The sequence below is a fragment of the Manis javanica genome, chromosome 10 (assembly GCF_040802235.1).
Source record: "Manis javanica isolate MJ-LG chromosome 10, MJ_LKY, whole genome shotgun sequence".
Classification (NCBI taxonomy): Eukaryota; Metazoa; Chordata; class Mammalia; order Pholidota; family Manidae; genus Manis; species Manis javanica.
In genome coordinates, this window is record NC_133165.1 from 108,177,629 (window position 1) to 108,200,899 (window position 23,271).

A 23,271-nucleotide genomic window follows, 5' to 3' on the forward strand; every position below is an offset into this window, starting at 1 on the left:
AATACAGACCTGGTCCACCAAAAGGAGGCTGGTGGGCAAGAGGGGGCTGTACCATCACTGTGACTGGTTCCAAGTGACAATCTGAGGGTCACAGCCCAAGGTAAGGAATTACATGAAGATAAGTTAAAATGTGAGTACGCCACCAACCAAAAGTCAGAAGAGAGATTAAACTGTTTCCACATGGCCATCTGATATAAGTCAGAGTGCAGAAACCAAAGCCAGGCCCTTTCAGCTCTGCCCTGTCACTGAGGGACGAGAAGTGTCCTTTCTTTTCCCACATGAAAATGTCTTCTGTAGAAATGCAAACTTGCAGAGCAAACTGTCAAACACTAAGCTTACTTAGCCTCAAGTGAAAAACTAAGGAAGAAGAGAAAGGAAAAGAAAAAAATAAACAATAAAGAGAAGGGGCAAAAAAGGTGTGAGTTTTGGTGAGGCGTAGGGTGACAGGGAAGAAAAACCATCTAATGAGTTAAAAATTGCCCAGATTTAATCACATTTATAGAATGCTGGTATCTCTTCAGGAAAACTAATTTTTAGAATAGCAATATTTTTCAAGAGCCATTCTTGGCTTTGGCAAGGAAATGGTTATAGCAGAAGATACTGAACAGTGTAGAAGAATTCTGAAAGTAACCAAATCCTGGAAAAAGTGAGGCTTTCTTTGGTTCATTGTAAAGGAACATAAATTAGTCTCTAACCCACAATCTCCACCTACCCCCCAACTTCCCAGAGTCCTGTGCAGCTCAGAGAAAGTAGAAAGTGTGCCAAGACAAACAGTGGCTGAAGCTCTGTGGATGAAGGGTGGGATGAGGCTCGGGTGGAACTGGCAGGCAACCGAATGGAATCACTTTAAAGCAATGCCACAAAATGGAGACAAAATAATCACTGAGGACTTATAAAATTCACAGAAAATGGGTATACCAAAATCAGAGAATAGACTCCCTACTCCAACTCATTTCAAATAACAAAAAACAGAAAGGAGAAACAAAGCAAACCATGCTCTCTTATCTATCTTTAATTAAAAGCATAAAATACCCTTCCCTCTTCTCTTCTCTCAACCCTGGAACAGAATAGCGAACTGGCAGCAGCTCAGGTGGACGACTTGAGCCTTCCAACTACAAAGAGGGGAGATAGCAGACAATGGAACTGGTGATTCATTACAAAAGAATACACTCTAGAGCCGGCCTACTGCCACATGGGCTGGCGGCACTATTTAAAGGAACAGCAACCCCCTTTCCAACCTCCCTATTCTTAACACCTTCCCTCCTCTTGGTCCTGATGGAAAACAGATTTTAAGAAAATGCCAGCAAAGCACTGAGCTGTCCAAGAAAGGGAGGGCTTTGTGTTCCACAGAAACTGGCAGCCTTATACTACAGCAGAGTACAAATATTTTCTTTCACATCCATAGTATGAAATCTTTTCCTCTCTGCCTAGAATATTTTCCCTTACAACAACAAATAGTATAACTGAGTCTAAGTTTGGCTAAACATTTTTTATTATTAATTGGAGTTGAATCATTTGTAATTTTGATTTTCTAATTTTACATATATTACAAGAAAGATTTCTCTTTTCCTTCCTCTTATTCCATCTTGTTGTTTTCACAGACGTGAGGAGATACAATAATTTGAGTACGTCAGTATACTCCTACAACATACACATGAACAGATAAACCTAAAGTTATATATTTTTTAAAAAGGCACAGGAGTATGTCTACTCTATTAGAATATTATATTCAAGTTGCCATTTGTTTTTTTCCTTAAAAAAAGCACTGATTACTGACTGTGACAGAGCAGTTTGCTAATTAAATCCAAAACAAGCCTTATAAGGCTATAGCATATATAATAATAAAGCACAGACATTGTGCAACTACTGGACCTAATGTATTATGAAAATGCCATCCACTGAAAAAAAAAAAAAACCCTTCACCCTTCTTCCACCAAGTGAGTGATGGAAATTAAGGAATATAGAAATGTTGAGATCTGAGATGCAAAAAACCTAGAGGAGAACATAGTTACTGTATCTAGAGACAAAACATACTGGTCAAGGCACTAAATACCACAAAATAAACCATTTAACTTTGATAACCGAACCCTAAACAATACAGACATTTTTATATTAAGAAAGCTTATATGGCAGATCATTATCAAATATTGGGATTACACATCTGGCTTGAAAAACAAAAACAAAAACACCCCATAGGACAAATGAAGATTTGGCACATCAGGTTACTTCTTTTGATTTTTATTTTCTAGATTACTATGTATGGTACATTAACATTGAAAGTATACACAACAAAACAAATGTGCTGAAAATTCCTAAATTTGACATTATATACTTTCCAGTTGTACAAATTCAGGATGGGCAGAAATGAGTCAAACTTCTTTCCTTTAACATTCAGCAAAATCTGAGAACATCATAATGATTTATCTAATAGAATTCTTGACCATGAAGAAATACCTCTTTCTGGTTTCTATTTATCTCCTCTGCTTCAGTTTCCTTAAATACCAATTATTCAGACAACAATATTAAGTGCATATATGCGTGTGCCTTCAACCTGTGCTTACACATGCTTAGTTCTCCAAGAAACTAGAGGGGCGGGCATGTTCCAAGAAGCCACGGAAAACCTCTGATTATGAAAAGCCCTAGTTTAGGTAACTCTTTCATTGATTTAAAAATATGTATCATGAAAAGTCAAGTAGATAACAAACCTTCAGTAAGATCTGAGAAAGAAGATAGCTGTCACCCCCCAATATAGCCAGTTAATGAAAACCTTAACAAGGGCTCCCAGGTTAAGATGTATCATCTCCCAAACAACAAAGAGATACCAGAAATAGATTTTCTCTTTTATGTTAGTTTTTAAAAGCAAAGCAGTATTTCAAAAGAGTTAACTAGGTTGATTATGAAGGGTGAGAAGTGGTAAAGAAAATATTTCAAGGGTTTCTACACTTTCCAAGAGGAGGAGTTTCTTGATAATCTCCAAACTCAGATCTGGTGAAAAACTGTTTCGGAAAGACACATTCTTTGAAACTTCCCTTTCCTCTAGGTCATGATGGGAAAATCTCCCTAACGCTTTCCCTCCTTCCAAGCAGCACTGCGGGGCATTATATAACATTTAACGGAACAGCGTTCCAGCTCCTAAAATGATGCCTCCATCCAGATAGCTAGCCGACTCTCTCGCCCTCCGGTGGTGACTTAGAGAGGAAGAGAGGAGAGAATACCAAAAAAAAAAAAAAAAAAAAAAGGCAACCTCCTTAAAAGGAAAGCACTGTCCAGTGATGAAATTTCCCTACAGAGCATAAAAGCCTAGAGTGAAACTGATCCGAAGTCGTCAGAGATTAAAGGACATGAATGCTCTACAATGCAAATGATTTCTCATTGATAAACCATAGCCTCATCATTCCCGCTCAACCTCTATGTAAAGAAAAAAGGTTAAAGGAACATACAGAAGGGTGCCAACAAGAAAAATAGCACTGCCAGGGGAAACCATGGAAGAGCATTCACCTTTCCATTTGTCAGGAATGACTTGCTAAAAATGCAGATTAGATATTGCCTGGTACAACCAAAGACGGGCAGGAGAGAGACAGAGATCGATCTTCCATTTCCTACCCCCTCTCCTTCAAATGCCTTTTAATGCCCGTGTGATTGTCATTTATACGTTCGGATTTGTTCTCCTGTCAGGGAGGCTCTACCTGCCTCTGCTTCACCTGGGTAGTCCTACAGTTCTTACTGAAAACATTCTTGCCAGTAACAAAGACATGAAATTGAAATATTTTCCAGCGTTCATTTTTAATGAGCCCTTTAGAGAAAAAGCAGCAAAACTGCAATTCCATAGCCAATACTGAGAAACCAAAGTAAATCAGGAATCGATTTCCTACAACGCAAATTCTTCTGCAATTCTTAAAAGGAAGTCAATCCCTTTCCTCTCTTTTTGGCAGTCTACAAGAATCTCTTCCTACCTCTGCAGTCTTTCTCTCCCTCCCTCTTCTCAGAACCAAGACAAAGAGGTAGACAAATCCCCACAGGGTCTTTCCTGAGCTACAGCTGCACAGTACAGGAAACAGGAATCTGCTATGGAGATGGGGGGGAGGGGGGCGGGCAGAAAAAGAATACGGATACATAACACACACAGACTCACAACAGGCATAGACTAACACTCTTCAGCTAATAACAATACATCTGGCCTTTCCTAAGAAGTCAATAATAATCAAAACTCTGATTATACCCACCCCCATGTCTTTATTTAGATCCAGAAAGGAGGAAGGAAACACACTGAGGAAATACAAATCTTACCTGAGTTACCATTTTCTTTTTCTCCATAAACCAAACGGAATAGATAATGAACCCTTCAGAGCTGTCGTGCTGGGCCACACCTCCGCAGCTCTCTTCCACCCCCCTCCCCCCCAGCTTAGCTATTTAAGTGTGAGTAGTTGAGCTCCCTTTATCTCGTTTTCCTTCCTTTTTCTTTCTAGTGTTTCTTCCTTTCTTTTCTCTTCCTTTCTGGCAGTCTCTCCCCCTCCTTCTTCCTCCAGCTCCCTCCCATATCTCAGGCAGATGGCTGAAGGAAGCCCCACCCCTGAATGCCTAAGGTAATTAATCAGAGGAGAGCCCCACCTCTTCCTCCTCCCCCCAGCCCCTCCCAGCTGGCTGACATCTCCCAACTCCAGAAACAGGCCTGCTGGAGAATGGCAGTTTGGTGTGTGCTTTGCGCACGCGTGTGTGTGCGTGTGCGTGTGCGTGTGTGTGTGTGTGTGTGTGTGCGCGCGCGCGCGCTGAGTGCGTGTGTAGGAGGGCAGGAGCGGGAGACAGAGGGAGGGGCGGACGCCATGTGCAGGCATATTTTAAGGAGTATCTGCCATGGTGGCATTAATTATATAGCACTGGAAGCATTCACAGCAGCTTACCATAGTTAATTCAGATTTAAAACATTCCATCCATGAATATCTGATAAATATGAAACAAAAATTATTTTTTAAACTGATGTAAGTTTATAAATGTACAATTTATAGATGTAGTAGATTTAATGAAAGATGTGAAAAGCTGCTGAATGACCATTGACTGGAAGGTTTTCAAGGAATGGGAATATGCCGGAACCTGCTTGTCTTAAACCGGTTTAATGACTGCACAGAACTGAAAGAGAAGAAGAAGGTAATTTAAGACCTTGTTTTTCTACTGTAAAAAACCCGGGGATTCTGAAAAAGGTGTCTACAAACATGACTGCTTAAAAACTTAAAATAAATACAAATTTGACTGCTTAAGGCTTCCAGGTTCATTAAAATTCTGGTTAACTAAGAATTCACCCTCTGTGTTCCCCAGTCTTCTGTAGTTCAGCTCTATTTGTTATATAGAGCACTACAGATATTGAAGACTTGGGAAAATGTTTACTGAACGTAAGAGCTTCTTCAATGTTCTCTTATTAAGAAGACGTCATGAAAAAAAGCATCCAAGATGTGATTCAGTCTACAAGTCCTGGTGTAATTCTTAACTCAGCCCCTTACAAGTGATCTAGGAAATATAAATTTCATGATCTCCCTACTTTATAAATACTCAAATAAAATAATCTGTGAGTGATGAGTTTATGATCTTTATTGTTTCTCATAAAAAAGAGGATTTACTAATTTTTAGTACCCTAACATACAAGACACTTTCATAAAGGCTTTATTATATATTTTAGTTATGCTATGTTATAATCTCTATTAGGTTACCCAAAGGGCAAAGAGACTTAATTCCGAAGTTTAGCTTCCTATTTTTAAAACAAACACATAAAAAAATCAAAACTAGAAATCACATTGAGAATACATAATTTTTTGCTGTCTCTATGAAGACTGGCAACATGTATAACCAACCAGGCTTTTTAAAATGTCCTGTATAATAATGTTGCTTGGCACATTGCCAGTATAACATAACCATGCTCCCACCCAAACTGCTGATCATTTTAACAATTCTGAAAAGAACACAGGGACTACCAAATAGTCCTCAGAGCCTGGAGAAAGTGGCCCAAGCATAGCTATCACCAAGTACGTACACTATGTCAGGCACTGTTCTGGACATTTTACAGATATCTGTACACTCTGGTATAACCCATAATATATAAAGAATATGTACAAAAGAATGGGGTCTTTACACATTAGAAAAAATTATAAGAAAAGAAATAGATCAGTTCTAGGCTTAATTCAACATTTTTAGAAATGATCTGGAAGAGAGAACATGTTGCATTCTCTGAATCTGCAACTGAAAAGCCAATTAGAAGAAGGTAAAATGCAGTCATATTTTTTTAAAGACAAAATAAATAAGCAGAAAAGAGGCAGTGAGTTTCAATGGAAGCAAGGGCAGGCAAACCAGAGTAATCTAAATCAGGTTTTATGGCATAATTATTTAGGCTTTCAGTTCCAATGTTAGAAATAAACCTGGGAACACTGCATCTCATTCTCTGTTTCCACTAGTCCGTTACAGTGCTGAGGACAAAAAACCTCCGGCGCCAAGAGGATAGACTCCTCCACTGCCCACCACACACATGCTACGCTTATGAGAGCTGCAGCTATCTTGAAGCTTGTGTCTAACTGCAGCCTCCACACATATTCAAACAAAACAAGGCCCCAATAAGTTTGTTTTTAATAAAAAGGCAAATGAGGTGCCCCCACATACAAAAAGTCTAGGACTAGGACTATCATAAAAATTTCCTTAGGCCTGGTATTCATGCCTTTTTTCTATATGTAGAACCAACATTTTATGTCACAAATAATAAGCTTATAAAAGTCATTACCACAAGAAAGAGTTAGTATGATCTGAAAGTCAAAATGAATATGAAAGTGATTTTCATAAACTCACTGAGTAACAGGACCAGAGTAAGTATTGGACAAACTCAAGGATATTTTCAAGTTTGTTCTTGACTTTCAAGGCTGGCATTATAGAGGATAATTTGCTCCCTGGTGCCCAAGAAAGAGAAGAGCAATTGAACAGTGTGCATCTGACCCAGCAAAACAAGTGGAGTCCCCTGGTGGTTCCATGTGCCCAGCAGTATACCAAGGAAAGAATCATTCCAGGGCATTTTCTGGGATGGAAAGTCTGGGGTCCTTCCAAGACTACTCCTCCACTCAACACACCAAACCAGAAACAAGTCCTTTTGACTTTTGTGAAATCTGCCCTTTCTTTCCACCCTTCTCATCACAAATACAGTACTAGCCCCTACATGTCTCCCTGCCTTCAGTCTACTACTCTCCCTATTCTACCTTCTTTCTAAAACCTTTCTAATTGCAAATCTCATCATGCCACTTCCCTGATTAAATTGCTCAACTTCCTCACAGCCCAAAAGGGAGAAAAATAGTAACTTGTAAGTAGGCATCTAATTCCTAATCTGGCTTCAGCACACCTATCAGAGCCACGGCCTCCTCTCTTCCCCCCCCCACTCGGAATGACTTGCAGTTAGTTCCTCAAGGACACTGTTCTTCTGTTCTTTTCTGTCTTGTGTTCTTACTCCCTTGAAAATGGCCTTCTATCCGTCTAACTCATACTTTAAGAATCACTTCAGGGATCCTCAGCCCCAGAAAGACTTCCCTGATCTTTCCTGTTCCATATCTGGGTTAGGTACCCCTCATTCCTGTGCCTTAGTGCCTAACCCATGTTCATAATTGTTGGGGTTGTTCTCACATAACTATAACTAAATTATGAGCAATCTGAGGGCAGGTATTGTTGTGTTTCATCCCATATCCCCAGTTCCTAATGTAGTGCCTAAATACATAGTAGATGAAGAAATGTTTGTTGAAATAACAATAATGGCTTAATTTCTATCTCTAGCCATTTATTTATCCATAGATGAGCACCTAAGAATGAAGAGTGAAGAGTATCTATGTGGTTATCAAAATACTAAAAAGAAGCATTCTTTTCTTCCAAAAGAGTACTTGGAAGTATTTTCAAATTTGTAAGTTTACTTCCGTATCTTCCAAATTTGAAGAGAAGAAGATGTACTAATAGAGTGGGGAAAATGCCTTATTTTATCAGAATAGTTCAAATTCTAAACAAGATCTCGCGGATAAAAAATTCTCGTTCTTCACAATTTTACACAGATGTGACTCAACTTCCACCCATGTACCAAAATGCTATAAAAGCAGATCCAAGAGTCCCTAATAGAAAGAAGGCAGGTTTTGCTCATACTTTCCCAGGCTGCCTCTAACACCCAAGTGAAAAGCAACACTAAAGGGACAGCATTTCCTACAATAGTAAGAACTTGGTATAAAAGCTCCTCCCAGCACGCCCCCCTCATGATAGCCCTGACTAAGTGTAACTAACAATTTCCACCTAACAGATATTAAATACTTCCCAGAAGCATCTCTAATACAATATGACTGATTTCCTTTGCCCCAACATTCCCTTTAATATAAATGAAGCCAAATTATTGCTAACTCTATTATTTCCTAGCTTCTTTTCTCTAGTTTAGGCAGGGTTCAGTTGTATAGAACCAACAATAGAAAAACAGTAAGAGTAGAATTAGAAATCAACTGCTTTAGATCTTATATGCTTATAAAAACCAAATAACCCTCATATTTGTTTCTTGTCCCTCAAAATCAAAATTTTACAGCAAGACCACAAATAAGATACCTTAAGACATAGCAGAGGCCAGAGAAATTAGAAAATAATACTTTATAAATTATCTACATTTGGTTAACATATTTTACATCTTTAAAATATCCCAAACTCTAGACAGAATCATATATATACAATTGGATTATGTAGACATTGTCCAAATTCTGTGAAATATTAAGGAAAAGTTCTAGACAAATATTAAAAAGGATGGGATGTAAACAATTTATCAATAACCAGATTATCAATAAAATAATACCTGATTAATTTGTAAAAATTGAAGTATATTGTTTCTCCAATACTAAAATATATTCCTCTTACTAAATTACTGGAGATTATGTTGTCTTCTTCACCATTAAATCCCTGTGCCTGGCATAGCATCTGGAACACAACAGGTACTCAAAAAACATTCTCAATGTGAAAAATTAAAGAATACACACATCCCTCTACATCAAGGTCATTTTCCCACAAAGATGTGGATGGCCTATCTGCCGATTCTCTCTTCAGCAATCTGTACACTCCTCGCAAACATACTTTTTAGACAAGTAACTTTCTGTCTTTCCACCTTCCAGATACCTAATGTCCTTAAGCTGTACTTGGCTGTCCTAACTCTTCAAATCAGGACCCTCTGCCACGCCCTCAGTAATATAAACCCTACTTCTTCTTCCTCTAACTGTCCAGTTCACCTCAAAATGATAATCAGTACCAACATGTTCAATGGGTGACAGCGTAACCAAACTGCCTCTGGAAAAAACCTGTGATAACAGATGAACCCCTAACTTGCAACAAGTCACATTCCCCGCCCCAAACCCATTTTTTTATTGTAGTAAAATACATGACATAAAATTTACCGTCTTAGCCATTTTCAGGTATACAGTTCTGTGGTGTTATAGAAATGCATAATGTGCTATCAGCAACACAATCCATTTCCAGAAGTCTTTCCATTTTTTAGAACTGAAACTCTACACCCAGAGCCCTTGGCAAACACCATTCATTCTCCTTTGTCTTTATGATTTTGACTACTCCAGGTATATAATGTAAGCGGAATCATACACTATTTGTCCTTTTGTGACTGGTTTATTTCACTTAGCATAATATCCTGGTTCATCCATGTTGTAGCTTCCGTCAGATTTCCCTTCCTTTTTACTGCAGAGTACTATTCCGTTGTATGTATATATCATATTTTGGTTACCCATTCAGCCACTGATAGACACTTGCTGCTTCCATATTTTGGCTCTTGTGAATAATGCTGCTATGAGCATGGGTGTACAAATATCTTGGAGACCCTGCTTTCAATTTTTTGGGGTATTATACACAGAGGCAGGATGACTGGGTCACATGCTAATTCTTTTTTTTTTTTTTTGAGAACTACCATACTGTTTCCACAGCTCTATTTTACATTCCCATCAAGAGTGTACAAGAGGTTCCAGTTTTTCCACATCCTTACCAACACTTGTTATTTTCATTTCTTTTTTTTGACAGTAGCCTGACAAGTTACATTTTAACCATCCAGTCAGAGGCAGTAAATGTTTAACCCAAAAGAGTAATTTCAGGAATAGTTTCTCAAATAGGTTTTTTTCTGGGCAGGAAGACTGTACTCATACGTCCTTTAAGTTATATCTAGCATCTCCCTATGTATTTACTCTGCCAGTATTTTAAGCTGACTCAGCCCAGATTTGGTTCTGCAAAAATTATAACAAATAAGATAACCAATTTCAATTACACATTCTTGAGACAGGCATGATTTCATTAACAGTATGGGCAATAAAAGGTCAAGTACCAAAAATACTTTACTGCCATATATTGAGGAGGACTTACTTTGTTTCATTATCTCAACACTAGCAATTCTAGAAGTATTTATTTTAAAAAGGTGCAAAACCTTTAATTTTTAAAAAATACTATACAAGCATGCTCTCAACAATTTCCAATTGGATATTGCATTGGTACAGAACTAAAAGAATACAACAGATAATAAAAAGAAAATTTTATAGCCATAGTTTAGATAAGAGTTTGGGTCACAAATAATCATCTATTACCCATTTATAATGCACTGAAAGAAAATTGTCACCTGAACAGAATTAATAAATAAGATTGTAAAATAGTTGTAGATCCTTCAACTTAAAATTGTTTTTTCGATCCCATTAATTTCCCTGATGTGGTGGAATGGAGAATGTACTCCATATTTTAACAACCTATTACCTATATTTCTAGCCTACCTAATTGCAGATAGAATAAACTTACTAAATGGAGCAAAGTCAGAAAAGTATTATTTCAAATACTGAGCACTACATTTATCAACACTAAATCTTAATGATCAAAAAGGTTGGGGTGGTAAGTTTATCATGTGAGTAAAATTTTACTGCAAAAGACTTTATCAAAAGCCATGGTTTCTAAACAGGAACTCTTTAATCCACCTTACAACTTTTATTTTGGGGGAGTGGCCAATTTTCTACCTAAAAAATTCATTTCAATATTATAGTTTTTTTCATATATATATCTCCAATACCTCAATCTTTTTTGGAAACATTTTCACTTTTTTTTTTAAAGTTTTTTTTTCCTCAGGCAATTTTACTTTCATTACAGTTGTCACATTTGCTGGTTGGGTCTCATAAATTTACTGTTTACAGATGCTTCTCTTCAGCACATAAATATTTGTAAGAGGCTTCGGTTCTAATCTAGTTTCATGACACTTCCAAGCCTTAAGCTGTTACACAGGCCAATCTATTGTTTTATGCCAGAGAGAACTACTAGTTCATAGATTTTGAGAAGACCCACAAATATACCAGGACCCCATCATGTAAATATATATACTCAATTTGAATAACTCAAAATAATAGAAATTGTTATACAGTTAATATAAAACACTGTTCAGACCAACATGTTAGAATATAGTTAAAGAAACAACTATATTCCTTCCCATGTGAGTTCAATACAGATAGCTTAAAACTTGAATGATAGTTCTGAGTTTACTCTGGAGAGTTTACCCAACAGGTCCAATTAAAAATAGCTTGGTTTAAGGGGAGGGAGCTTTGGGAGGAGGAGGGGAAAGAAGCAGGGGGCACCGGGAGAAGCATGGTTTACCCTTTAGTCCCCAAATACCTAAAAAGATGTACTGGTTAGTTTGTTTAACACTGTGCATTTCTGCTCAACTTACAACTTGGCAGCTAATTATTAGAGAAATGGCCATTTGAAAAAAAAAATTAAGTGCCATGAAACACAAATAAACTAAAACAAACTGAGAAATCAAAAAGTATCTTTAATTCAGAATTGTACTAACCATTTGTATTTTCCTATTTTAGGTTTTCAGCACAATCAATCAATATTTCAAAGAGTCATTACATATGAAAGATCATCTGATCTAAGCCCTTCATTTTATATACACAGAAAGTGTGACAAGAAAAACGAAGCTATTTGAGCATGAATACAGAGGTGGTTAACATTACAGTTTCAATCAGAAGCCAGGATTCTTAACTAGAGGTTCACTCACTATATGGCTACTAATTTAAAGGCCAACAGATATTCAGGAATATGCCTGATGATAGTCTAAAAGTTTTTGGTTCTAGATTTGAACAAGTTAATAATTAACATGGCATTAATCCCATTACCAAATAGTATAAAATGTTACACGTGGAGAGAGTGACCTCTACTGTTTATTACCTTTCTGAAAAATACAGCAGTAACACTTGGAAACTGCTATCTGGGCTTCTTTCTCATCTACTCAAAATGAAGCCTAAAGTTTACTATAATATGGTGGCTTAGGTACAAAACATTTATAATGCCAAGCCCATTTGTCTAACACTCACAGGAACCTCTGAAGTTTCCGAACTTCTAGAGTTAAAGGCAACCACTCCTGCCCAGCCCTTACTATAAAACTGCAAACCTCTTACCACAGCAAATTAACCAAAAACTTTGGGAAATCTATACCCTGAGTGGACCAGGTCAAAAGACAGAAAACTTATAAGCATTTCATACCACCATAAGACCTGCACATCAATCAAACAGTATCCAGAAAACAAGCTGCAACCACATACAAGTTATAACCTTTCGCTTACCTGGACAACAGGATATTGATAATCCATACAATATACACCATACATAGCAAAGGGGGAAAAAATCTTCAGATAAAGACAGTTCAAAAAGTATCTAAGCTTTTGCCTAGTTTGATCTGACAGTTCAAAAAGTATCTAAGCTTTTGCCTAGTTTGATCTGTCTGTCCTGTTCAAAGAACTAGGTAGCACGAAAAAATCCTTGGCTGACTTCCAGCCTATGGAGATAGGTATGCTGGCTCCGATGATGAGGTCAGAGCTGGGTTCAACCCAGGCTTCCAACAATAAGATTCAACACTACACAGAAGAGATGTTCGGGGAAAGGCAAAAGGCTCCAGTTGAGTTACTAGATACAAAATGAAAACTACACTAGAGATTTGCTGCTCTTGGTTTTAAACTGACAACTCCACCAGAAACTCAAGAGGCTGAGAATGACAGCCAGGGAAGGGCACATAGGCTCCTTAAACTGGCATACAAAAACGGTATGCCAAGGAAGCACAAGGTATCCAGAGTCCAAAATGATATATACGTTCCACGCTTTGAGTGCGTCAGAGGGAACACTCCCAATCCAGGGCATGGAAAGGCAGATGCGACTGGTATTATTTTTCTATTCCTTCTTGGGCGGGACCGCAAGCATGCGCGCGCGCGCACACACGCACGCGCGCGCGCGCACACACACGCACACCCTTCTCACTGTCTCTCGCAGAGACAGGTGTTAGGATTAACAATATAAAAACCCTTCTGTCGTGGAAAGGAATGGGAGAAAAAGTCACACTGCTACATGCAGTAAAGGGATCCCTTTCATGACACTGTATGTCTGTGCATCATTTAACACCTCCCTCACTGTGCTTTAACAGAGGCTAGGACAGCTGGCAGGATCAGCGCTAGGAAAGAGGAAGGTGGCCCCAACTCTGAGGCAACATGAGTCCACTGGAGACCTTCAGATATGTGAGATACTCTCTCAGCTGTTCCAGTCAAACATGTAAGGATTAACTCCGGCTGCCTGCAAGAAGGTGGGGGTGGAAAGGTCTTTTCAGAAAAGCCAGTTGCTTTTCCTCTTTTAGGAAGCTGCCATACCCACCCTACCATTATATACAAACACACATGTGCACACATATTTCTATAACAGATATTAAAAGCAGTAACAAATACCGACAGGTGTTAAGTCAGTGTGACAGAGGTGGCAGGTTAAAGAGTGGGTTTTCAGGGCCTGATCAGTCCATCTAAAACTAGAGAAGTGCTAAGTAATTCTTAGAAAATAGGACATAGAATGAGCAGAAAGTGAAAATGCTTAGTAAGAGACACACCACTTATATAACTATTGCTCCTAAGAAATCCCCTTTTTGGGGCAAGCGTTTATAAGTTCAAAAAGATAAATAATTCTAAATTAGCTTCAGGAGTTATGACCTCCCTAATATTGAAGAGCCAGTAATAGCATAACATGTTTTAGTAAGATTAAACAATGAGGATTAAATGCAACTGTGAGGCATTCGTGAAAGTTTTTGTATTACTGTGCCCCCACCAACAAGTGCAATATTTCTCCCTTTACGGTTATTGTAATTTATTTTAGGATTGTTCAGAAGAAATTTTTTTTAAGAGTGAAAATGGCCTTAGTACATCTCAGATAGTTCTCCTAGTTAGGTATTTACCTTAAATCAGTTCTCAGAGGTTAATAGGACCACTATAACACACTAGATTATCTTCAGATTACTGGTGCTGAGTCTATGTGTATAGCACATATGGGACAACAATCAACCAGTTCGGTATAACAGGAAAACATTTACTGAGCATCTAGTACATACAAGGTATTGTATACTAAGCACTAGAGAAATGAACACAGTCCTTTGTCAAAGACATTAGAGTTTATGGGAGAAATAGATAAGAACACAGGTAAAACCAAAAGGCAAAAGGATGCTATGCTGCAGCACAAAACTAAACACTGTAAGCAACTTCTCATACAAGGAGTAACATTTTTTAAAAGCTACTCTTAATGAACACTTCCACAGTGTCCCTTTCTCATCACTAAAACTAGGTGACACTGCTTTGTCAATGCTTAACAAAGATTTCCGGAGCCATAGAACATTTTTTTATCTGAGTTGCCACACCTAAGGGCCTGTAATATACATTCTAACTGTCCCTTACATAGCTATTAAATTGGTAATTAATAACAGAAGAAATGTTTCTGTAATAAAATCTTATACTAAATTTCCTTGTCTAATCAAATCAATAATCCTGCAGCCCTTCTTCCTTCCTGTACACTATGCCAGTCCACCTTCACTCTACTTCATTTCATGTACAGCAGGACATCAGGACTGGCCACATACACACCTGCAAACTAACATCTTAAATCACTATTGCATTCTTGATAAGACTGATGTCAAGGTTCCTCCTGACAGAAAGACTAGGAAATGATGATTACTTCTTATAAATCAGAGGGGGTTTTGATAATGAACTATGGCTGACAAACTTAAACTGCATGAGCTAACTCAGTTCACTATCTGGTGAATTAATTAAAGAAGATGAAAATTTCAGATGGCATTGTATTTATTAAGATGACAGACTGTAATTCAAGTTCTAGGACAGATGATATAATCCAAGCCTGAAAATGGTACCCAAGTTGTTACTGAGGGCCTGGTCAACTTCTAGAGCTTTAAATTCTTCTTAAGGACAGATCTATATGTCCAAAGTAAAAACATGTGACTGATACATTATTAAGTGAAAAAAACTATATTGTTGAATAATGTGTAGAGTATCATTACATATTTATAAGTGCACATATGTACTGGTGTATGTCAGTCAAGAAGGTAATATGTAAGCTTTATATGTCTTACTTGTTACACATTATGTATATATACACACATAACTTATTGGCTGACACACATACCAATATATGCCACATATGGAGTATTTATATATTATATATGGTATAGATTATATTTATGCACACACACATATACATGTTATAGACATAAGACAAAACCAACACCCCTAGGGAGTGGAATGGTGGGAAGATAGTGATTTTATTTATTACTTTAGAGATCAACTTCTGATTTGTTTAAATACATTTCAATTAGCATTTGTTGCTCCTATAATTTATCTTTTTATAAGTTTAAGGGAATCAAAACATTTTCCTTTGAGTACAAGTACTTTAACAAATTAATAATACTCTCTAAGTCTATTATCACATTTGCTTTACTTAACATAATACCATAACTATAAACTCTCATTTAAGACTGCAGGATACAGACAGTAATCTTAATCATGTCTTACCTAGATTCTGCCCAAACTGTGCCCAGGTCTAGTTTTAAATAATCAGCCCTTCAGAAAAATGGCAAAACAGTTCAGTATCTGAATTACAACTCCCAGTACTTCTTGCCTTTTTACCTACCTCTTTCGGCACAAATTTTTTAATTGGATAATTTAAGACCAATAATTCAGTCAAACTAAAACTAAAATTCTAAAAAATGCTTACAGAAAGAAATGGGAGCCTTTCACCAGGGAGACAAAGGATCCTACAGAAGAGCCCAGTGCAGACGTCAAAGTTAGGAGCCCCTCTCTTCCCCTGACACACAGTCTTCCTGAAGACTAATACAGCTTTACTGATTCACAGAAAGAGGTTTTACACATGGGTCAGAAGCTCAACATCCTTGTTTAGTATTTTTTCCCATTTTGAAAGGGATTTAAAAAATAGAAAAGAAAATTAAAAACATTTTCAAGTCAAATTACTACAGATTCCCTCCCTCCTAACACATGGGATATTTCCTTTAATTTTTTTTTAATTGAGGTAGTTTGAATAAAATGCACAAATCTTAGCATACAGCTTGATGAATTTGGACCTCTGTAATACATTCATTCAACCATCACCCAGGTCAAGATATCAAATATTCTAATTTTTTCCCTTTACCTATTTCACCCAATCCTCAACCCCACCATGGTAACCAGCAGTCTACTATCAGTATTTATGGGTCTATTTCATTTGTTTGTTTTGTTTTTTAGATTTCACATATAAGTAAAATCATATGGTATTTGTCTTTCTCTATCTGACTTAACTACACTTAGCATGATACCCTCTAGGTCCATCCACATGGTCACAAATGGCAATATTTCCTTTTTTATGGCTGAGTAATATTCCACTGTATATTCATATCCATTCATCTATCAATGGACCCTTGGGTTGCTTCCATATTTTGGCTATTGTAAAAAACACTGCATATCAGGTAGAAACAGACCTACTGACATGTAAGAGATACCTAGAAATTAACTTGAGATTTATGAAATTCAAGTTTTGCTAAGGATAAAGTAGACAAATGATGATATCAGTCTCATGCCAGAGGATATAGCTGGTAACACTGCAGTGTAACCTGTACCATCCACAACCCTAGACATCTCAAGACTTACCAAGTAGTGGATAACCAGAAAATAGAGATTCTTCTCCTTTCTACTCTCTTATTCTTGTTTTCTTCTTTTTCCATCCCTTCTGCTTATACCACAATCCTCCCAAAAGTGTTCAAAGATACCAGTGAGGCCTCAGGGTAGAATGCTTTAGCAACGATTGCAAAGACCTCTGTTTGAAGGTATAAAATTGGTTTTATTAGCAATAATCTTAGAAGACTCCCAAGATTGCTGTGTACTGGGATAATATAGAAGTTAAAAAAGAGACAGGGCCTGAGACAGATGAAGACAGAGGGGATGGGGGAAAGAAAGATACGAATGCAGCAAAATAGGTAGGTAGAAAAATATGCAAGACTTGACCAGTCCACTTGATTGTGGGTGACACATGGCAAGAAAAGAAGGTTAGAATTATTGTGGAGGGCACAGAAGGCTATGTGCATCACATGTTTATCTTTAAAGATTATCTGAGAGGGAAAAAGCATCACAAAAATAACATTTTGTGAAAATGGCTCTGGTGGCCCACAGGAAGAATGGAAAGGGGAACAACCTGAGAGGCAGGGAGGCCAATTAGAGGCTATGATTACAACAATCCACAGAGATTAATGCAAAAACCATATGGTAGGAATAATGAAGATATAAGATGTAGGAGAAATTTATGTAGGAGATACAAGATATGACAGAAAGGGTAATTAAATATAACACTAAGGTTCTAGGTAGTTGACTGGCCAAACAGGATAATACTGGTAGAATAGAAAAATTAGAAGCAGTTATGGGCTTGAAGCTATGGCAGAACATCCAAAAGGAAATGTCTAACAAGTACTTAAGAGATGTGGGTGGCAGCCCCAGAAGAGAGATCAGGGTTAGAAATGAAGATCCGACAGGAGTATGAGAAGAACAAGGCTGGGATTGATCTCCCACACTTACTTAGTCCACAACATCTACTGAACATCAGCCATGTACTCCAGAAAAGTAAAGAGAAGAGAAAAGAAAAGAAAAGAAAAGGGGAGAGAAGAGAGAACAGGGAAAGGAGGGAAGGAAGGGAAAAGGACAGTAGATATAAGGCAAAGAGCTGAAAACAGAACTTTTAAGAATACTTCTAGAATGCAGAAATAGCAACAAAGGATTTAAAAAAATTAGGCTGGATCGTGTACTATTCACAAAAGCCAGGACACAGAGGACATCTGTTACTTTTCTTCTATCCTGCGGCCCTTAACACTAGGGTAAGTATTTCATGAATCAAGTAGAAATATAGAAAGGTTAAAGGGAATGAGAATTTAGAAAAGATGACTGAATTTAGCAAATAGGAGATCAAGAGAGGATTTCAGAGAGAGCTCTTTTAGTATTATCAGTAGAAGGATGGCAGCAGAATTGATAAATTCATGATCAGAATGAAAAATAGACATAATGTCTGTACATAAATTTTAACAAAACTTTCTATTCTAAGGTAATTTGTTGTCTTCCAAGTGGCAGTAAAGTACAAAAATAATTACTGATACACTCAACCACCCACTATTACCCTCTATCAAAGTGGATTTTTATGTTGTCTTCTTTTTACCTCTGTGCCTTTCATCATATTGTTTTCTTACTTATTTCAAAAGGTCCAAATCTTAAAATGGACCCCTTCAAGGCCTACCTTAAATGCTCTCTGCTCCACTAAGCTCTTACTGACTACTTCAGGCTAAAAAATAATTTCTCTTCTGTGTGAACTTGATGGTGTTCTATCTGTAGCTGAATTACAGCACTTACCATTTTCTACATGTTTTCAGGAACGCTTTTTCTCTCTGTTAGATGATTTTTCTAAGGGTAGGGACCTCTGTTGATCTATTTCTCTGAGAAAATTAAGCCAATACCTTCTGCACAGCATATGCCAATCAGTATATGAAAAGGAAGGGTCTAAAATTATTTGAAACTACATACTAGAGGTAGGTGAATCACCTACCATGAGCATATCATCTCTTATCTGTTCACTCAGTCAACATCCATTCAATCAAGATATCCCCAACTTGTATTAAGCCCCAGGAATAGAAAAAGTTCTCAAGGAGCTGACAATAGGGGAGAGAAAGTAGAAAATAATAAACACCAAAATACCACTTGATGAATGCCATCCCTCCTACAATGTGGCTTGGGAGAAAAGTAAAACAATTGCTGCTGCAGCCACTTCTGCCTCCATCAGATGTCCTAGAGTGAAGGAAACCAGGACTACTTCACCAGAAGTTAATGTTTGAAATAAACTTGAGAAACTAGTACAAGTTTTCCAAATGGATTGGGGTGGGTGGTGGACAGCTTAGAGGCCGTGGAACAGCATTCCAAATGCATGAAACAGCATGGCATAAGCAAAGCCATACTTAGGGTTTGCAGGTAAATATATGCAAAAAAGTCAAAAGCCTATTAAAAAATATTTGTATAAGAGTTCTATTGGTTCTAAGGTACTAAGAGATTTATCAAGTTTTCTATACCAATGGAACTGCTTTGAATGTTGCTTACCAGAGAATAGCAAATCACAGTTAAGTACAGAAATACTCCTTTGTATGACACATGATATGAAAAGAAGTATGGGTAATGACAGGCCAAGCCATGCTATGGCTGAAATGCATTATTCTGTTTGGAGTGAGTCAAGGCATGTAAACTGTGTGGCCAGGATTAGCATTTTTGTTACAAGTAGCTTTCATTCTAAATAAGCAAAATATACCCATAAATAATAGATAATAGACATTCACTTTAAATCCAGAAACACAGTACATAAAGGGTTAGGGTAAAGACATAACTTTTAAAGTAGAAAATAAGTGTAAATATCCTAATTCTGTCAGGAAAATATGTCTACCAGTATATCCACAATACATTATCTTACATAATAGTCTTTTACCCTACACAGAAACTTTTCTCACTCATAATATCCCTGTGGTAGATTACAAAAATGGTCACAAATTTCACAGGCCTTCCATCAAGAGATGGAGTTTTTACACCGCCCCTTGAATTGGTCTTGGCCTTGTGATTTGCATTGGCAACTGGGACATTAGCAAATGTGATGCAAATAGAGGTTTGATGCAAGTAGGTGCTTGTTCACTGAGGCTTGTCCTCTCTTGCTACTCTCGGGAACCCTGCGAGTACTGTGTGAAGAACCATGAAAGCTGGGTGAGAAACCAAGTGGAAAAGAGGTGAGCTGTTGGAATTGAGTCCCCAGACCAATGAGCTCGTCAACTGCCAGATGAGACAGTGAGGTCATCCTAGACCACTCAGACGCAGCCAACCCAGACTAGAAGAACCACCCAAATTCCTGTCCCAGAGAACTGTGAGCAGATAAATGACTGACATTGTTCTAAGCCATTAACTTTTGGGGAGGTATGTTATGCAGCAAAACCTGTCAATCTCATTACCTAACATTAAGAGTGATACCCTCAATATTGATACTAATACCACACTGTCTTACAGCTTAAAATCACGCTGTGTTAGTCCTGCAACTTTTTCTCTTTCAAAGTTGTATTGTAGGTTCTTGGCATTTTCATATGAATTTTAGAAACAGTTTGCTAATTTCTACAAAAATCTTGCTTGGATTTTGATTGGGATTACACTGAATATAAAGTTTAGTTTGGGAAGAATTAACATCCTAAAGATATCAGGTCTTCCAGCCCATGAACATAGTATATCTCTCCACTTCATTCCACTATTCAAAAATAACTTTTTAAAGATTATGACTTCCTATTCTCTAGGCATGAACTGAAATCAAACGCTATACCTGAGGCTTGTGATACCTCACTATCATTCTTCTGAAGTCCACAAGATCCCATAATATTCACATTCCTTTAAGACAGTGTGGTATTGGTGTCAAGACAGAAAAACAAATTGATGAAACAGAATAGAAAGTGTAAAAATAGATTCACAGGTGCAAAGGCAATTCAGTGGAGAAAGAATAGTCTTTTCAACAAATGGTACCAGAACAACTGGAGATGCATGTGCAATAAATACAAATCTAGATTCATACCTTATATATAACATTTAACTCAAAATGGAACACAGACCTAAAAATGTAAAACCAGAAACTATAAAACTTCTTGGAGAAAACTTCTGTGACCTGGACTTAGGCAAAGATCTCTAAGACATGATACCAAAAGCACAATTCATAAAAGAATAAATTAATAAAATGCACTTCACTAAAAACTTCTACTTTATAAGATACACTGTGAGGAGAATAAAAAGGCAAGCCATACTAAGAGGAAGTATTTACAAAGCATGTACCTGATAAAGGACTTGTATCCAAAATATAAGAGTTCTCCAAGGTCAACCATAAGAAAATAAGCAAACCAATTTTTAAAAAAGGGCAAAAGATTTTTGGACAGTTGACCAAAGAAGAGACAGGGATGGTAAGTAAGCACTTGGAAAGATGCTTAATGTCACTATTCATTCAGAAATTAAAACCACAACGATACCACTATATACCTATTAGAACGACTAAAATTAAAAAGACTGACAATACCAAGTATTGGCAAGGCTATCAAAGAACAAAAAATCTCAAATAGTGTTGGTAGGAATGTAAAATAGTTCAACCAATGTGGAAACAGTTCAGCAATTTGTTAAAAAGTTAAATATATACCAACCATATGATCCATCCATTCCACTTCTAAGTATTTACCTAAGAGAAATGAAAATCTATACCCATATAAAGACTTGTACATGAATAGTCATAGCTTCATTTGTCCAAGACTAAAACTGAAAAATAACCCAAATGTCCATCAACAGATAAATGATGAACAAATTATGACCATGATAGACTATTACTTAGCAATAAAAATGAATGAACCATCAATTAAGTATGCAACAGCATGGATGAATCTCAAAATAATTATGCTGGGTGAAGGACACAAGGCCAAAAAAAAAGAATATTTATTGTCTGATCCTTTTTTATAAAATACTAAAAAATGCAAACTAATCTATAGTGACAGTAAGCAAATAAGTGGTTGCTTGGAGATGTGCAGGAAAGGGGAGAGTTGGAAGGTTCCAAAGGGCATGAGGAAGCTTTTGAAGATAATTCATATATTCATTATTTTGGTTATGGTGAAGACTGCATGGGTGTATATATAAATTAAAACTTAAGTTGTAAACTTTACATATATATAATTCATTGTATATCAATTATACTTCAATAGAGCTGTTAAAAAATAAAATAAGTGAATTCCTGCCCCACTTACCCTAATGAGTTTGTGGAGGGCTAATTATTTTCTCTGGGGAGGGGATGGACTGAGAAAGGGAGGTAAGGGAAAGTCACCAGCATGCCCTAAAACATTACAGAGAAAGTCTTACAAAAAGAAAGCTTATAGGTATGGTGGCAAATTAGGTATGAGATTTAAGCAGAAGTAAAAAGGCAGGTTTTTCTGAAAATTACTTCTGATTAGTTTAAGTTAGATCTCTACTACATACATACATACTTAGCACTTGCACATACCCTTTTCAGCTTGTCATCCATGTAATTTCTACCTCTCCCACTTCAGAAGGATAGGGTGTTAAACAGTCTAGCTTACTGCTTGAAGTCCCTAACACCTAGCAGGATGCCTACCGGTGTACACAAGCAACAGCATGTGGTCAAGCATTCAGGGTACAGAAGCCAGACTGGATTCAAATCACAGCTCCACCACTTAATAGATGTATAACTTTGGAAAAGTTATTTTAACATATCTCTGCCTCAGGCCCTTTAACTGGAAAAAGAGGGTAATAATAATAATTATACCTAACTCATAGGGTTGATGTGATGATTAAATCAGTCCACATATGAACAGACCATATGTATGAATATACAGTGTATATTGAATTATAGCTGCTGTTATCCATCATGGCCACCACCATCATCACCATCATCATCACCTCCAATAATGTAAGAAGGGCACTGAAAGGTGATTCAGAATTATCTGACTTATGGAGCCAGATCTGTATCTGAGGAATAAGTGGCCTCAATAGGTGCAGAAAATATGTAAAGAGCTATGTAATTGCAAGAAGAAGGAAAGGTAAGTGGAAAAAAAAGAAGAGGAAATTCCTACACATACCATGAAGGGCAATACACTCTTGCTGAATGAATCATTCAATCAAGTGAGGGAGACCATGCCTGACTAGGAAGGGAATATCAATATGTAAAGGAGCAGAGAAAGCATGAGTGATTTTTATTCTAAAGCAAATCTGAAGTGCAAAGCACTTAACATGTTCTCTCTTTTCAACTAATAGTATTGAAAAACAATGAGAAACCATTCCCTTGTGTTCAAAATAAAAAGCTAACCAA

The 23,271-nt window shown here is 37.2% G+C and overlaps 1 protein-coding gene across 30 annotated transcripts in view; it reads right to left on the minus strand.

Annotated features, from left to right (window-relative positions):
* The window catches only part of RBFOX2 (RNA binding fox-1 homolog 2), a 294,708-nt gene that overhangs the window by 86,980 nt on the left and 184,457 nt on the right, over window positions 1–23,271 (minus strand). The gene's annotated exons all lie outside the window — the stretch shown is intronic.